This window comes from Capsicum annuum, chromosome 12 (assembly GCF_002878395.1).
Source record: "Capsicum annuum cultivar UCD-10X-F1 chromosome 12, UCD10Xv1.1, whole genome shotgun sequence".
NCBI classification, from domain to species: domain Eukaryota; kingdom Viridiplantae; phylum Streptophyta; class Magnoliopsida; order Solanales; family Solanaceae; genus Capsicum; species Capsicum annuum.
In genome coordinates, this window is record NC_061122.1 from 12781661 (window position 1) to 12797668 (window position 16008).

The 16008-nt window shown below is 34.7% G+C and overlaps 1 pseudogene; it reads right to left on the reverse strand.

The window, feature by feature from the left end:
• Positions 1–1600: 1600 nt before the first annotated feature.
• The window catches only part of LOC107851152, a 40428-nt pseudogene continuing 26020 nt past the window's right edge, over positions 1601–16008 (reverse strand).

Below are 16008 nucleotides of genomic sequence, written 5' to 3' on the forward strand. Positions count from 1 at the left end.
ACCTCTAAGATGTGTCTATGTTTTCTCTCAACAACACCATTTTTTGAGGAAAATATGGACATGTTGTTTGATGGATTATACCATTATCTTGAAACAACTTTTTACATAATGAGTTGACAAACTCAGTACCATTATCAGTCCTGATGACTTTGACTGTCTTCTCAAACTGAGTCTTGACATATATAAGGAACTGTTGTATTTGAACAAAGAAACCTGACTTAAGCTTTAGCAGAAACACCCAGGTAAATCTTCAAAAATCATTAACAACTGTTAGAAAATATTTGTCGCCATTCATAGTTGGTACTTCGTAAGGTCACCACAAATCCATGTGTACAAGATCAAAACAATATGTACTCTGATTATTAGTTGACAGAAATGGTAACCTAGTTTGTTTATCACTAGGACAAATGCTACATTACTTTATTCTATCTTTTATTACTTGTACTTCTTGATCTACAATTCTTTCAACACAACAGTTGAAGAATGTTCCAACCTTTGGTGCCACAAATCTACTTCATCTTGAGTCTTTTCCATAGTTACTTTAGTAGTTGCTTTAGTTGCTACTGGAACTTCATTCTTTGAATGATCTGCCAGTAGATATAAGCCTTCATCAACCTTCCTAATCCCCTACACCTTTCTAGTATAAAGATCCTACAAAACACATCGTTCACTCCTTAGTCACTTGTGACACTGATTAAAGACTGCATGAAAACTGTGGAATATGATAAATATTTGTAAGGTGGTTTCCTTCTGATAAATAGCTAGTTCCCACATGATTGACCATTTGTTGAATTTATAAAGAGCAGAGCAGAACAGAGAAGAAAGGAGCAGAACAAAGAAGAAATAACATAGACTAGTTCATTTTTTCTGTTATAACTGTTTGTTCAATAGTTAGTTACAAAACTATTAACGGCTAGTTAGTTAGCCCATACAAAAGTCTGTAAATGTAGAAGTCTATGTACATTAAAGAATAATAAAAATACTACTCTACTTCTCTATCTCTAATGATCTTTCTCTCCTCCTCACTTCTTCATCTTCTTCCTCCTAATCTATATTTCATCTTCAATTACTTCTACCATGAAGTGTAGCACTGCTTGGTTAATAAAAAGAACAACTGGATCCTTTTTGATTTTTTCTTTTACCTGTTTTAGTTCTGGTCGTGGGGCTTGTAAATAGCTGTTGGAGTAGAATAATAAAATGTTTCTCGTTGACCAAAAGAGATAAAGAAGAGAAGAGAAGGGGGGTAGTTTATTTCTTCATTATTTCCAATTCATGTAGGTACTTCTTTCTTTCATATTGTTAATTGGCAATTGTGTTCGTCAAATATCTCAATATTTAAACTTTAGGTTACAGAATACTATAAATAGATCATACGCATCATTACAAAATATTGGGGTCACTATATCCCATACTTAATTAGAAACTACAAATATTCTGACTCAACTTGTTTAATCAAGAAATTAAAAAACAAAAGGAACTTGTTTTAAGGGGTCCTCCAATAGGAAGTGCACTGCAAAACTGTAAAAAAAAAAAAAGACAAAAACATATTACATTTTTGAAAAAGAGAGTGAAGATTTTATTAATACCACTAATTGTCAACTTAAATCTTGGAGGAGTCAACAACCAGGGCAATGATGTGAGGTTTTATGATATCCATCTTCATTGTGTTTATATGTTACATCAACAAGTCTAGCAAGATTGAGAATGAGAGATAAAAAATCAATAATATGGGAGTGGGCCTAAGCATTCCTTCATTAATATCCTTCCATCTTGCCTTACCCATTTCCTGAAATTTAGCCATTGCCTCTTTTATTGATACACTATAATCTCTCATGTAGCACTCAATTCCTGTTGAAAGTTGTCCCCTATTTTTCTCGACCTGCAAAGGTGATTAAATTAGGGGTTAGCTTTTATTTTTCTTCGATTATTAAAAACAATCTATTTGATCAAATAACTTAAATGTTATGACTTTATGATATACAAATCATAGTCTCATTCCTCGTATGTGGCTATGTCATCAATAACTCGGCATATTGTCACACAACCTTCAAGAGTTTTAGGATTTTTCAACAACCATTCAAATTATTACTCCTTAGCATACTTTATTACCAAATATGATGTTGTGGCTGGATAGTAGTAAGTGGTAGTTACAAATGCATTGCGCAGGTATTCAGAACCAAGTGGCGCATGTCCTTCAATAAACCATTTTGCCTCAATATTGTAACTTCTAACCAGTTCTTTCAGCTGTGAAAACCAAGCATACGAATTCAAAGTGTTAGAAAATTATAACCCAATTACTTCTAGTTTAGATTCACAAAAAGATGTGATGAAAAAGCAAAGTTAGACATGTATTCAGGAGAAAAGTAAATTGATAGGTAGGTCGTTGAGACTCACTCTTTCTTTTGCGTAATAAACAACATGAGATCTTCCATCGCTATACATTTCCTTTTCATAGTCCTCATAAAGATCTAGAAGAGCTTTATAACTAATTTTCTTGTAATCAGGGTGTCGACCAATTTCTTTAATATCCCATCCGTGAGGTGACAAAGATAAGGTAAATTAGTATAAATATAATTAGCAGAAGCTTGGTTTAATCTTTTTCATGATATTCTCTTTCAAGGTATATTTGAACAAGTGAATTGGTGATGTCCATACCTTTGTATGACGTCCGTGTATAGGGAAAGTTCTTCAACTGTACCATAAGCATCATAGGTGTCATCCACAGTCGAAATCACTGCTATGGTCTTAACGAGCATGACACGACCTTGAGAATATTGAGGCTCATAATATACTCCTAATGCCTAAAAGTAGTATTCAACTACTCTATCTCTAGCATATGGAAGTGCGTTCACGAAATTCAAATCCTTCCACAACCAGCAGCATAACAAATTAACGTCAGTACTTGACAAATGATCAATCAAAAGGGTTTTACTATTTTTATAGAATCTCACCTTGATACTTCAGCAAGTTCTTATTTGTGCAGCATTTGGAGCATGTTGTAATCCAATTTAGAAAATCGGAATAACATATCATTCTTTGTTTCCTACTTGTCATAGATTGATGATATGAAGAATTGAATCTCAATTCAAGGAATACCTTTGTGCGAAGATTACTCAAGGGCATGCATCACTTGATCCTTAAGAAGAGAGTTCAAATATGGAGCTGCGAACTCAAGATGAGTAGTGGAGAAAGCGAGTGCATTTTCTAAGATGTCTTCACCATGACTCCATACATATGAAGCTTCATACAAGATCAATAATCCTAGCACATCACTAGCAAGAGACTCCTTGAGTTTGCCATTTCAATCTTGGAATTTGCTAAAGATTTCTGATTTACAATGAAGAATACACAAATATTAGCCTTCATATCAGATGGATTATATATCTATATACATGATTACGACAATATTGAACTTGTAGTACTTCAAGAGGTACTTACTTAGATAGATCTTGTAACCATGTTGCCTAAGCAATTGGAATTAAATAGCACAAGTGCATAGATCATCATTAAAGACATCGCCCTCGAAGATTGAATTTTCATTGTAAATCTGACCCAAATTTTCATCGATCTCTTTCTCAAAGTGAAAGGCTACGCCAAGGCATTCAACAACATACTCCTTGTTTGTTCCTTCAGCGGTTCAATTTCTTGAGCATACTTTTGTTCAACCTACCAATATATCTAAAAGAAAAAAAGAAATTGTTAAAACTCATGAGAATACATTATGTAAATAACTACTATTCCATCAGTTAGTTAGTACTGTTACGTTGGTTTGTTAGTACTGTTACGTTGGTTTAGTTAGGAGGTTGTTAGGAAGCTTCTTGAAGACCATGTGTTCATCATGTGAGTATATAAATAGGAGGTAACCATACATTGTATTCAATACTTTGCTCAATACAAAAACTGCAATTCCTTTAACTCAGTTCTCTTCTTTTATCTCTTGTTAAGCTCAAGCTCAGCTGGAATGGCAGCATCATATGAATTTTGTGATGTTTAAGAGATGTTTTAGCATGGTATCAAATCCATGAAATTTTGGAACTGAAGAAACGAGTAATTGAGTATAAATGTTCCTGCAATTGTGTAAGTTTTGTATGAGTTTTTTCATGTGTGTTAGTAAGGTCAGAAGAGCTTAGATCTTTATTTGTGATCCATAGATCTATAGTTGTAGGACATAGATTTCGAGTTTATTGTGTTTTTTTTTATCGAAGCTTTAGCTATAATCTGGAAATTGGTCATGGCACCTAAAATTGATCCTAGTGATCCTCTATTTTTTGGAACATCAGATGTAGCAGGAGTGGCATTAATTCCCTTCAAATTGACTGGTTCATAAAACTATGGAGTTTGGTGTAGATCTATGAATATTGCACTATTTCTAAAGAGGAAATATGGATTTGTAACTGGTACTTGTAGCAAGGAAACGTATAGAGAGGAGTTACATAATCAATGGGAGACATGTAATACGGTAGTGCTCTCATGGATGATGAGTTCAGTGAGTACAGAGTTACTCAGTGATATCGTATATGCAACAAATGCCCATGAGGTATGGGAGGATCTTAAGGAGAGATTTGACAAGATAAATCGCATGAGATTGGACCAGTTACACAGGGAAATCAATAACCTTCACCAAGGAACTAATTCAGTCTTAACTTACTTTACTAAAATGAAGAACCTTTGGAGTGAACATGATGCAATTTACCAACTCCATCATGTTATTTCCCTAAGTCAAAGGAGTATGTAGAATATTTGTATCATTTAAGGCTAGTATAATTCTTAAGTGGGTTAAATGATGCATATGATCAGGCAAAAACACAAATATTAATGAAAGGAACAACACCTATACTTAATCAAGCATATATAATGATTAGTGAGGATGAAATTCAACATCTTGCTTGTGCTTCAACTATTGGTGATAAGACTAAACCTATTGCTATTCAATTACACAGAAACAATGCAGAGGTTGGATATGGAAGTTGGAATCAAGAATCTACATGTTTTCAAGGACAAGGCTATAAAGGTAAAAGGTGTGATTACTGCAATTTTACTGGTCATACAAGGGAAAACTGCTACAAGTTACATAGCTATCCTAGTGATTAGAGGAACAATAAAAAGGGCAACTACAATAATCCAAGGGGAATACCAAATCAACCATTTTACAATTGTTAAGGCAGAGTTGGTGGTGGATATGGATGCTCAGTTGCTAGTCATAACAATAGTCAGTCATCAGCTCATAATTTTTCTAGTCCTCAGACAGATAACTCATGTTTAGCTAAGTAATCCAGCAGGCAGGGAGGTAAAGACATTAACAATGCTACTCTGGCAAGGGGCAAGGTTTCTCAGAGGAAGAATACAAGCAGATTATAGCACTGATTAACAAAGAATCACATAACTCTGAGCAGAACAACATGACAGGTACTGTTAGTTGTTATTTTAGTCATGTCATTTCACATGATTGGATAGTAGATTCTGGAGCCACACACTATGTAGTATCACATAAAGGTATTTTCTCATACTTTCATAAAGTGGATAATACCATATCTGACAAATTTAACCTGCCTACTGGAGCCAAGGTTGATATAATACATAGAGGAGAAACACAGGTGCTGAAAGATGAGGTTGTGAAAGATGTGTTATATGTTCCAAATTTCAAACTGAATTTGTTATCAGTATAAAAAATGACTAGGCCGCTTTCTTGCTTTGTTTCATTTTACCCTAACTTTTGTGTGTTTTAGGACCTTCACAATGGCAAGGTGAAGGGTATTGGAAGGTAAAGGAGAGGAATATAAATCCTTAAGAATATGTGTGAAGTGAATGGAACTCTTAACAATAAAGGTTCATCAAAGACAGGTCGCAGGAGTAGAAGTAGAGGTGCATGAGTGTAGTCTATGGCATAAGAGGCTGGGACATCCTTCTTATCAAGCATTAAAGACTCTCAATCTCATAAGACATAGTAGTGATGTAGATATTCTAAAAAAGTATCATGTTTGTCCATTAGCAAAACAAACTAGACTAGTTTTTCCTGTCAGTACTTCCAGAGCTGCAGGATGTTTTGATGTTGTACATATGGACCTCTGGGATCCTTATAATATACCTAATTTTGACTAGAAATACTACTTCTTAACTGTTGTTGATGATCATAGTAGGTATACATGGTTACATTTGTTGCAACTAAAGTCTGAGTGTATTGTAGCCATAAAGAGCTTCTTCACTAAGATTCAGAATCAGTTTGGTGTTTAGATAAACATACTGAGGTCGGATAATGCGACAGAGTTCATTAACTCTAAATGCAAAAAGTTATTTCAATCCGTGGGAATCATACATCAAAGTAACTGTCCATACACACCACAAAAAAATGGTGTGGTTGAGAGAAAGCATAGATAGATACTAAATATTGCAAGGGCAATCAAGTTCCAATCATGTCTATCAGATTTTGGGGGTTGAATGTTAAGGCTGTTGTATATCTCATTAACAGACTACCATCTTCATCCATAGAAGGTAAAAGTCCTTATGAGATGTTGCTCTACAAGTTCCATCCTTGACACATCTAAGAGTAATTAGTTGTAAATGTTATGCCTCAATATTTCCAAGAGGTGATAAACCTGAAAGGGCCCAGGTTGCAGTATTGATGGGCTATTCTGCAACTCAGAAAGGTTATATACTATTAGACTGATGTACTAATAAGTTGTTTGTTACAAGAAATGTGGTGTTCTAGGAAGATTTATTGCCTTTTATAGAGGAGCCAAGTTCAGAATCTTCTATAGAATTTCTTACACTAAGATCTCCCATTTATGATAAAGCAGAAGTAGAAGAAGATGCAGACAATGCAGACAGTCACACAAGTCCTAGTGAACTTTTACATGAGTCACAAACTGAAGATGCATCAATACATGATCCTAATGGCATTCAAGAAGAAAACACTCATAACTTGCAGAATATAGAAGAGTCACTCTCAGTACCTACAAAAGTTGGACTAAGAAGATTGTCTAGAATTACCAAACAACCTGCATGGCTAATGGATTATGCTTCACTAGAGAAGAGAAGAGGAACTAGATATCCACTGGAAAATTACCCGTCTCATACTAATACTAGATCAAGATATCAAAATTTTGTTTGTAGCCTATCAACGGAAGTTGAATCACAATCTTATAATAAAGCTAGCAAAGATGAGAGATGGATTGAAGCCATGAAGTGGGAGGCTAAAGCTCTTGAAGACAATTATACATGGGAAGCGGTTGACATGCCTTCAGATAAGAACATCATTGGATCAAAGTGGGTGTATGAAAGCAAGTATAAGGCCAAATAAAAAGGTTTAATGCAAGGTTGGTAGCCAAAGGCTATAGTCAACTAAAAGGACAAGACTACCATGGTACATTTTCTCTAGTAGCCAACATGGTTACAGTAAGGAGTGTTATTGCCATAGCAGTATCAAAAGGGTGGTGTTTGTACCAGATGAATGCATAAAATGCTTTCCTAATCTAGATCACCTTGTAGGAAAGCATTTTATGCATTCATCTGGACTAATTAAGTCTTTATATGGACTTAATCAAGCATCAAGTTAGTGGAATGTCAAGCTGACTGCAACATTGCTTAATGTAGGTTTTACCCAAGGCAGCTATCATAACCCGAGCTAGGGCCCTATACATAACAAGCATCACAAACCATAAAGGCTCGGGCGCTTTTCTAAATCTGGTAATCATGCACAATATTTACATAGTATAAGAAAATTTGTGGAAAGAAATACATGACGAAACTATGGACAATCTCATAAGTTTGAACAATTTAATAAAAATAATTCTGAATACTCTAAACATGTGACAACCGTCTGCAAATTCTCTAATGTTACAATAACCATCATAAGACCAAGACAAAACTGGGACAAGGCCCCAGTAGACCAAAAAAAAAGGAAAGAAACAATGAAATATGAAAATTAGGCCTTCTAAAATAGAGAAGGCTCACCAACTGCAACTTCTGTCTAATAAATCTATGACTTAGCAAGACCCTTGACTAAGCCTCAGACCCTGAAATATAGGGGGTCAATACAATTGTACTGGTACTCAGAGAAATCCAAAATAATGAATTTATATATATATAACATAGGTAAGAACAAATCATAAAACAATGTACATGAGGTAGTTTAAAATACATAGATAAATCTCAAATGATCTTAAAACAATCTTGTCAATGCAATTTCATTCTTTGTATTACTTCTGAACTAGGTGGTACACCCTACATTTCTGAAAGTATCCCATGGGCTATATGGGATCTTCCCTTGACTCGGTGGCTAAGCCCTCAACCCTAGTTTTCCACAAGAGTTGAAGTTTCTGATTCTGATTTTGATACGCCATAGGGCATTAGGCCAGCATATAATAATAATATACCCGTATAGGCAAAACACAATTTCGAGCAATGAATCATGTGACCCATGCCTACTTTAGGTAACCACCTAATTCTCTTAGTTCCCATTTTTATCCTGTTCTAAACATGCATTTTTCTAAATTTAAAATTTGAAATGTAAAATGAAATCTGTATTTTGTTCTAACTTTTACCATGGCCTTATCTGATTTGGTATCGTCATACAAAGACTTACAAGTCATATGTCTAAACCATGAATTGTAATGCATGATTCTTTCATTTAAAACAATGTTCAGACCACCCAAGCATGAAAATATAAATAGATAATTCATATGTTGAAAAACAAGTCATACCATGCAAAGAAGCTCATCTTTTTAACAATTTCAAAAGGTGGTGGTCAATTTCTAAAAACATTCCTGAAATTCCTTCAATTATCACTCTTAGCATTTAAATCATAGTAATATCTCTCTCTCCAACTTTCAACCATCATGAAATTCTTATAAAATAAATAAGCTCTTGGCTCATTCTTTAAATCATGTAATTTAGAAATTCATAACTTGACATAATGGGACAGGAGAAAATTTGATAATTCATGCTCTCAATTCATATTAAAAGGATTCAACACATACATACATATATACTAGTCAAATTTCTTTCAAGGGAAGGCCTCAAGACCAAGGCAATATTATCAAAGGCTTCAAAAGCATGATTATAAGTGTAAACCCTTTTTGTAAATTCATGATTTCTAAACCTTCAACATGAGTAAGAAGAGTTTACTATACCTATGTAGTTTTAGGAAAACCCCACGTACCTTAATTACAAAGAATTACGAAGAAATTTGGAAAAGATTGGACGTCTAAGATTGATTTCCCAAACCCTAGTTGTTTTCTCCTCTTGTGTTCTTGAAAGATGAATTAGGAATCTTAAGAGAGAGTTAAACAGTACTAATAGGTTTAATTTCGTTTAAGGATGATTAGGGACAGAATTTGGGTGAGGGAATATGATTAAATTTCCCCTATACCCTTTAGGAATTGAAATAACACGTAAAAAAACTTTAGATTCACGTCGAGTTTTGTGTCGTGGCGCAGTCGACGCGACGCGTCAAGATCGCGTCGGTTTACTACCTCACACGGAAAATTCCATAACTTTTTGCTTGGTTATCAAATTTTGGGGAAATTTGTATCATTGGAAAGATAATGAATTATCTACAATTTAGTAGGTCTTGAGATGAAAAATTCTATGTGTATCGAAAGTTATACATGTTCAAAGTAGATCATTGTAGAATCCAATATCCAAATTTGTATGAATGAATGATTCTTAGCTCAACCTTGCTCTAACTGATTTTTATGAACACTTTTAACCTCATAATCACTTCATACACTAGGAGACGGATCATGTAACATGAATTTAAATATAAACCATGGAATTTGAGCTTCGCACATAGTAACGACGGTTCAATTTCTAGCTCGAAAATGCGGGGTGTTACATTATCTCCCCCTTGGGATCATTCGTCCCCGAATTATGGGTAGGGACTTGTTGAAGCTCTAAAAGTGTAGAACAAAGAAAAAAACCTTGCATTGAACATGTTTCCTTAACAAAATATTTAAAGGCATCAAATGACCTTCATGATAACCCTTAGTGAAGTGTGAAAGCACGAAACATGAGATAATGATACTTTACATAGGGATAATCTTGCACATGAACTCTATGCACCATAATCATCACAACATAAGGCAAGAGTTTATTTGATGATCATAAACATAATTTATATTGGTACTAATCATGATATAAGATTTTGCAAAAGATAGGGATAGAAGTATTCTCCACTTTACAAGGTACCACGAATAGACTTAGAGGCACTAATCGTCCACACCCCAAACAATAAATAGCATACTTCCCACTTTCCAGCTTACAGTTCTCCATCACATAGCAAACCACAAGAGTTTGAGTCCTAATGCAAGTGCTTTTATGTTGAATCCTAACTCGGGGTAACAAGGTGATAACTTTAGCTACAGTACCTGTACTCTACATCCTACTAAGAATATTACCTTATCTTATCACTATCATCAAACACCCTTGGGGTTTTATTTAGAGAGTACTAACCACATAGCACATAGGTTTGTGTTTTCAGCAACCACAACATTCAAGCCTAATCATTACTACATGCACTAAATGGATCTCCCAACTAAGACCAACAATTTCAATCACTCTCAAAAATATTTTCGCCATATTCCTCCTTCTTAGCTATTTCACACAACAAAAGTTTATCTCCTTCTTTTCTCTTTCACCTATAACTTTAGCTCTATAATTCACATTAAATTTTTCACGTTCAAGAACATCTGCTCCCCTACCTAACACATCACCACACTTCCACAACCACCATTATACTATCCTACGGAGGGCCACTAAAGGACCTGAGCAAAAATGTCATGAATGGGAGTAACACTATTACACCATAACTTATACTTGTTCCACTACTTTAGGAGGGACATGAAGTGAAGAAACAATAAAATAGACACGAGGTGCTCCATATATCAAGTGTCTGGAACATAAGTAGAGAGTCATTCGAAAGAAACACAATACTGCATGAATTCTTAGGATAGAGCATAGTGAGAAAACATTGGTGTATATATCAAGATAAAATGAGGGAAAGAGACTGAATTACCCTCCTGGAACTAGAAATCAGTAAGATGAACTAGCCACTCAATGCGTTAAGCGATGCGCTGCATCAGTCCTAACTGATGTGATTCCTGGTGCGACACATCGACATTGCATTAGCCCACTATATTGATCATCCAAACATGCCTTAAACATTGTCTAAAAATTCAAAACTTTCCTGAGACACCCCCTTTACACCCCTGATCATTAATCAACCCAAAAATATACATCTCGGGGTCGAGAAGATCAATTTGAAAATTATGGAAGTTAATAACTCAAAAATATGACTAAGTCTTTTAACAATTAGAGAAAAAATTCAGGTTGTCAGCTCTCCATACATGCAACCATGAGTGTATTGAGTCGAGAATGCTACTAGGTGTTACATTACAGCTAAAATAAAGATTTCTGCTTGAAGCGATTACTCCTCATTTAAGGAACTGAGATTTACCATGAGTTTGCATAAACTTTATCACTTTGGCTAAACCCAACATAGAATGAATTGGTGACAAATAAAAACATATTTCCTTAGAACCAAGCATGCTGAGAGATACAGATTTTCATGGATTACGAACAACACAACATATGACTTAAATACATGAAAGACTGTAATACTGAGAGACATAATGTCTTCTAGTTTTGGAGATCAGGTCATAAACATAAGTCCATAGAGAACTCGAACCTAGGCATAGGCATGACTTGAACGTAAGACATTAGCATGATACTCTCCTAAATTGAAGTAGGAGGATTATGCTTGAGTTGAAATAGGTTTATCATGGTTCCTTCCAGCAACTTGCCATACTGAGAAATTTGGGAAATACCTTAATTCACCATCTCCCCCTTAGATCAAAGTCACAATCCTTGACTTACGGACATATCCCCACATCAAAATCTATAGCCACAACTCTCAACATAAAAAAGACATAACCACATACTTAAACTCTAAACTCTCCATGAGGAACTATACTCTAAAGGCCTTGGTTTTCTATAAATGCTACACTTAACTTTTGCTAGCCTCTATAGCCATCACTCAACAACTCCCACTCTCATGAGTGCACGCATCCACACTCCTTATCACAAAAGAGGATATCAGTATATACATGAACACAATCTCCTCTCATTAATCACTTATACAAAGATACTAAATTATTTTCTAGGACATCCCCTTTAAGGGACACTAATCTCGTAATTTTTTCTAACTCCCAAAGTCATCAACTTACGACTAATATTTTCATGGGCATAGACACCCATGCTTCTAAACACTTAATGCTCTATCTTCAATTTCTTAGAATACTATCATTACACCTAAAAGCACATAACCTACAACTACACAAAATCTGTAAGACTATACCAATGGCACGTAATGCCTACTTATTTTTCCTCAATTCAACTCTAAAGAGCACCATACAAAAACTTCCCAGACTTCTCCAAACTACAAGATTCAAGAATTAAATTTAGGTATACAAAACACTTATACACATAAAACTTTATATAACAACCTGCTACCTAGGGTTTAACTTATTCCTATAGACTAATGTTCTTATCCACTTAATGATTCAACCACAATTCATCGTTTTAACACTTGTCCTCATATACATATATAACTCACAATTACCACTTAAAATTTTCATAAATCATCAATCTAGGCCATTTCGCACATCACATCAAGCCTGCTAATTATTCCACATAACATGCATCATTAATCTTATGCTATTATTCTCACCATTACACTCCACTTCTAAAGTTCAATCTTGTTGTCTATTCTTAATTATATACCACTGGTAAATCATGCCACATACTATACTAGTCCATCAAATTGGGAAATAAATCCAAATATTTCACTTCACTTAAGTACTACCTACAATCACAACTTCTCCATAACCTCATTATTACAACTCAAAATTCACTACATACTTTCTCACCTGAAGTGCTAGTTTACTCCTACTAAAGAAAGGACCATCAAAGGTGTAAAGTCACATGATAGGATTAGTCGATCTTAATCTTATAATATAACCCATTTCAATCTTATCAATATATTCTAATTTCTCTCCTCATACTTACTTACCTAATCATACATCATAATGATCTTCAAAACTTAATAAACACTAACAACTTGTTAACTAATCTACCTCTTTCCATTCAGAAGCTATAATTGATTTCTTTAACCACCATAACTATCCACTCTAGGCTCCTTCTCAAATTCGAATAGATAAAAATCATATCCAGTCACTTCCTTTATAGACTACCATACAATCTACAAATATTCCTATCACATTAGTTTAGCACTATACAATGGAAACCCACTCTTCAATCTATGATTATAGAACTAAAACTATTTATTTACGCAAAAGTCATCCTCACTCTGACTTCTAACATTGTGACTTTATATCACTAACTTCTTGGCCAATCTCGCTACCTATAAGTCATGACACTTTAACATACACTACTACTCAGGTGGAAATACAGTCCGAACATTCAGCTATATATCACTACCCTTACGAAAGACATCTGCAATAAGAATTTTGAAAGGGGATTGAATAGACTTTGTACCTCAGGCTAGAAAGCATGATTTCATCAGAATAAAGGCATACACTCAAATCAATACACCTTGAAGCACTAATGGACTCCTCTTAAGTCCTTGTGCTATCTCATAACTTTATGGATAACTCAATTTGAGAGAGCCATATTATTGGGGGCGCTAGACTCTTAGACTTGTATCACGTCGACAGTGAGGCATGGCCTATGAAATTAGAACAAGGAATGAATTTGGATAACTTTCTTATCGACAACTCTATAGCATGAACTAGTGTATGAAAGATTAAGAAACAACTCGTAAATACCCGGTAGCCTCCTGATTATAAGTATGGTGCACAACACACCCATAAGAAAGACTCTACTAGACATAATTCTTAGACACCCTAGGACCATGAACCGTGCTTTGATACCAAGTTTGTCATGACCCAAGCCGAGGCCCTAGCTGTAACAAGCATCCCAAACCATGAAAGCTCGGGCACTTTTCTAAATCTGGTAATCATGCATAATATTTACATAGTATAAAAAAATTTGTCAAAAACAATACATGATGGAACCATGGTCAATCTCATAAGTTTGAACAATTTATAAAAAAAAAATTCTAAATACTCTAAACATGTGACAACATCTGCAAAATCTCTAATGTTACAATAACCATCATAGGTCTGAGACAAAACTGGGACAAGGCTGTAACGCCCAGAATATGGCACTTGAAATGACACATGGGGCTCATGACCCCAACGGACCACAAGTTAACCTATGAATGATATCTGTAATGAGAACTGCATAACATACTGTATAAATGCAAAATAAAAGTTTGAATGGCCATAAGGTTTAAATATCTAATAACACATAACATCTAAATAATATGGTATCACCATACTAAAACTGAAATAACTGTCTGAACATGCTAGTCTAAAAGACTCTAAACTATCTGAATGAGGAGTTGATGGGACATGTCCCCAACTAACTCCAACTACTGAAATAAACTAAGTAGTGAAGGAATGAAATAGTCAAATAATAACATCCTCAAATAATGAGGACTCACTGCTAGTCTGTCTACTGAACGTCTGGTCTACTATGGGTGATCTAGATCTCGTGCTTCTGAACCTATGGTATGAAACACCATAGCACAAATGCATCATTACGATTGAATATACTGGTATGCAAGTGAGGAAGGCTGAATGTAAGGGGTTTATATACATAAATAATACTAACTGACTGAATACCATAAATATGAGAATACATGCATAAATATGTGAACTACATTTAGATCATGACATGACTGAATCTGAATACTAATAACATAAGTTTTGTATGACTGATATACTATTATTTGAATAACTATGATCGACAGTCCTATTTTTGATGGAACTAGCTGTGTTTCATACTGAACTGGGTAACTGTATTTGACAGTCCTAAATTTTATAAAACTATCCGAGTTCTATTAATGAGACTGAGACTGAGACTATAACTGTGGGAAATAGTCATCTAACTGACATGCCCCAAATAAGGTAATATAATTGAGTTGATGTCCAATATGTAACCCCAATTGGAAGGGTATCAATACCAGGCCACTGGTAAGGACAAGCTGTGAGTAATCCCTCATCTAATAAGTACTCTAAGAAAAATGGTGGGACCCTCATATTATAGGTTAAGACACCTTATCTACCTTCAACTAGAAGGTTTGATGTCTCAACCTATGCTGGATACATAGTTCTGGAGCACAAGGATTGCTTCTAAGAATCACACCCTCTACTCACAGGTGAGTTCCTATCCTTAGACTCACTCGATGTAGAATCATACTCCTATCTGATTAGACGCTTAATTAATTATACTAAGCTGACTGAATTGAGTTCACTGAGTTCTGTTGACTAACTAAATATTATTAAGATTATTGAATTTCTGAGATTACTGTGTTTACTGAGTTTTCCTGAGTCATATGACTGACTGAGTTCTATGAATCATGGCTTGACTAAGAGTATCTAGAAACATGACACTGGCTCTAGGCACACAGCTAAATTATTAGGTACAAGTACCTCCAGGACTCGATAGCATGAAACTAATAAGACATGACACTTCTTGACATATGAACGTAGTCAAAAATTCATAGTACAATCATTGGGGATTTTCATGAAGTATTCGCATGCTATAAGCTTACACATTAATAGGAATACATGTAAAAATATCATAATTTCATAAGCCTAATCTCATGAGCATTACGTCAATCCATTACAAAACATAACAATAATATGAGAGTCATATCAAACATAAGGAAGAAACATGGATTCAGGAATTTTGGTCACAAAAGAGTCATAAGGCATAATTCCTATTCTCTTAGGCATTTTATCAAACACCTTGCATGCATATTTTTAGGATTAGGCATGAATATTGAAGTAATACATCATGGCAACATTTTACACTTCTAATGAAAGAATTTCAACCACATACTAACATAATTTCATGATAATCATT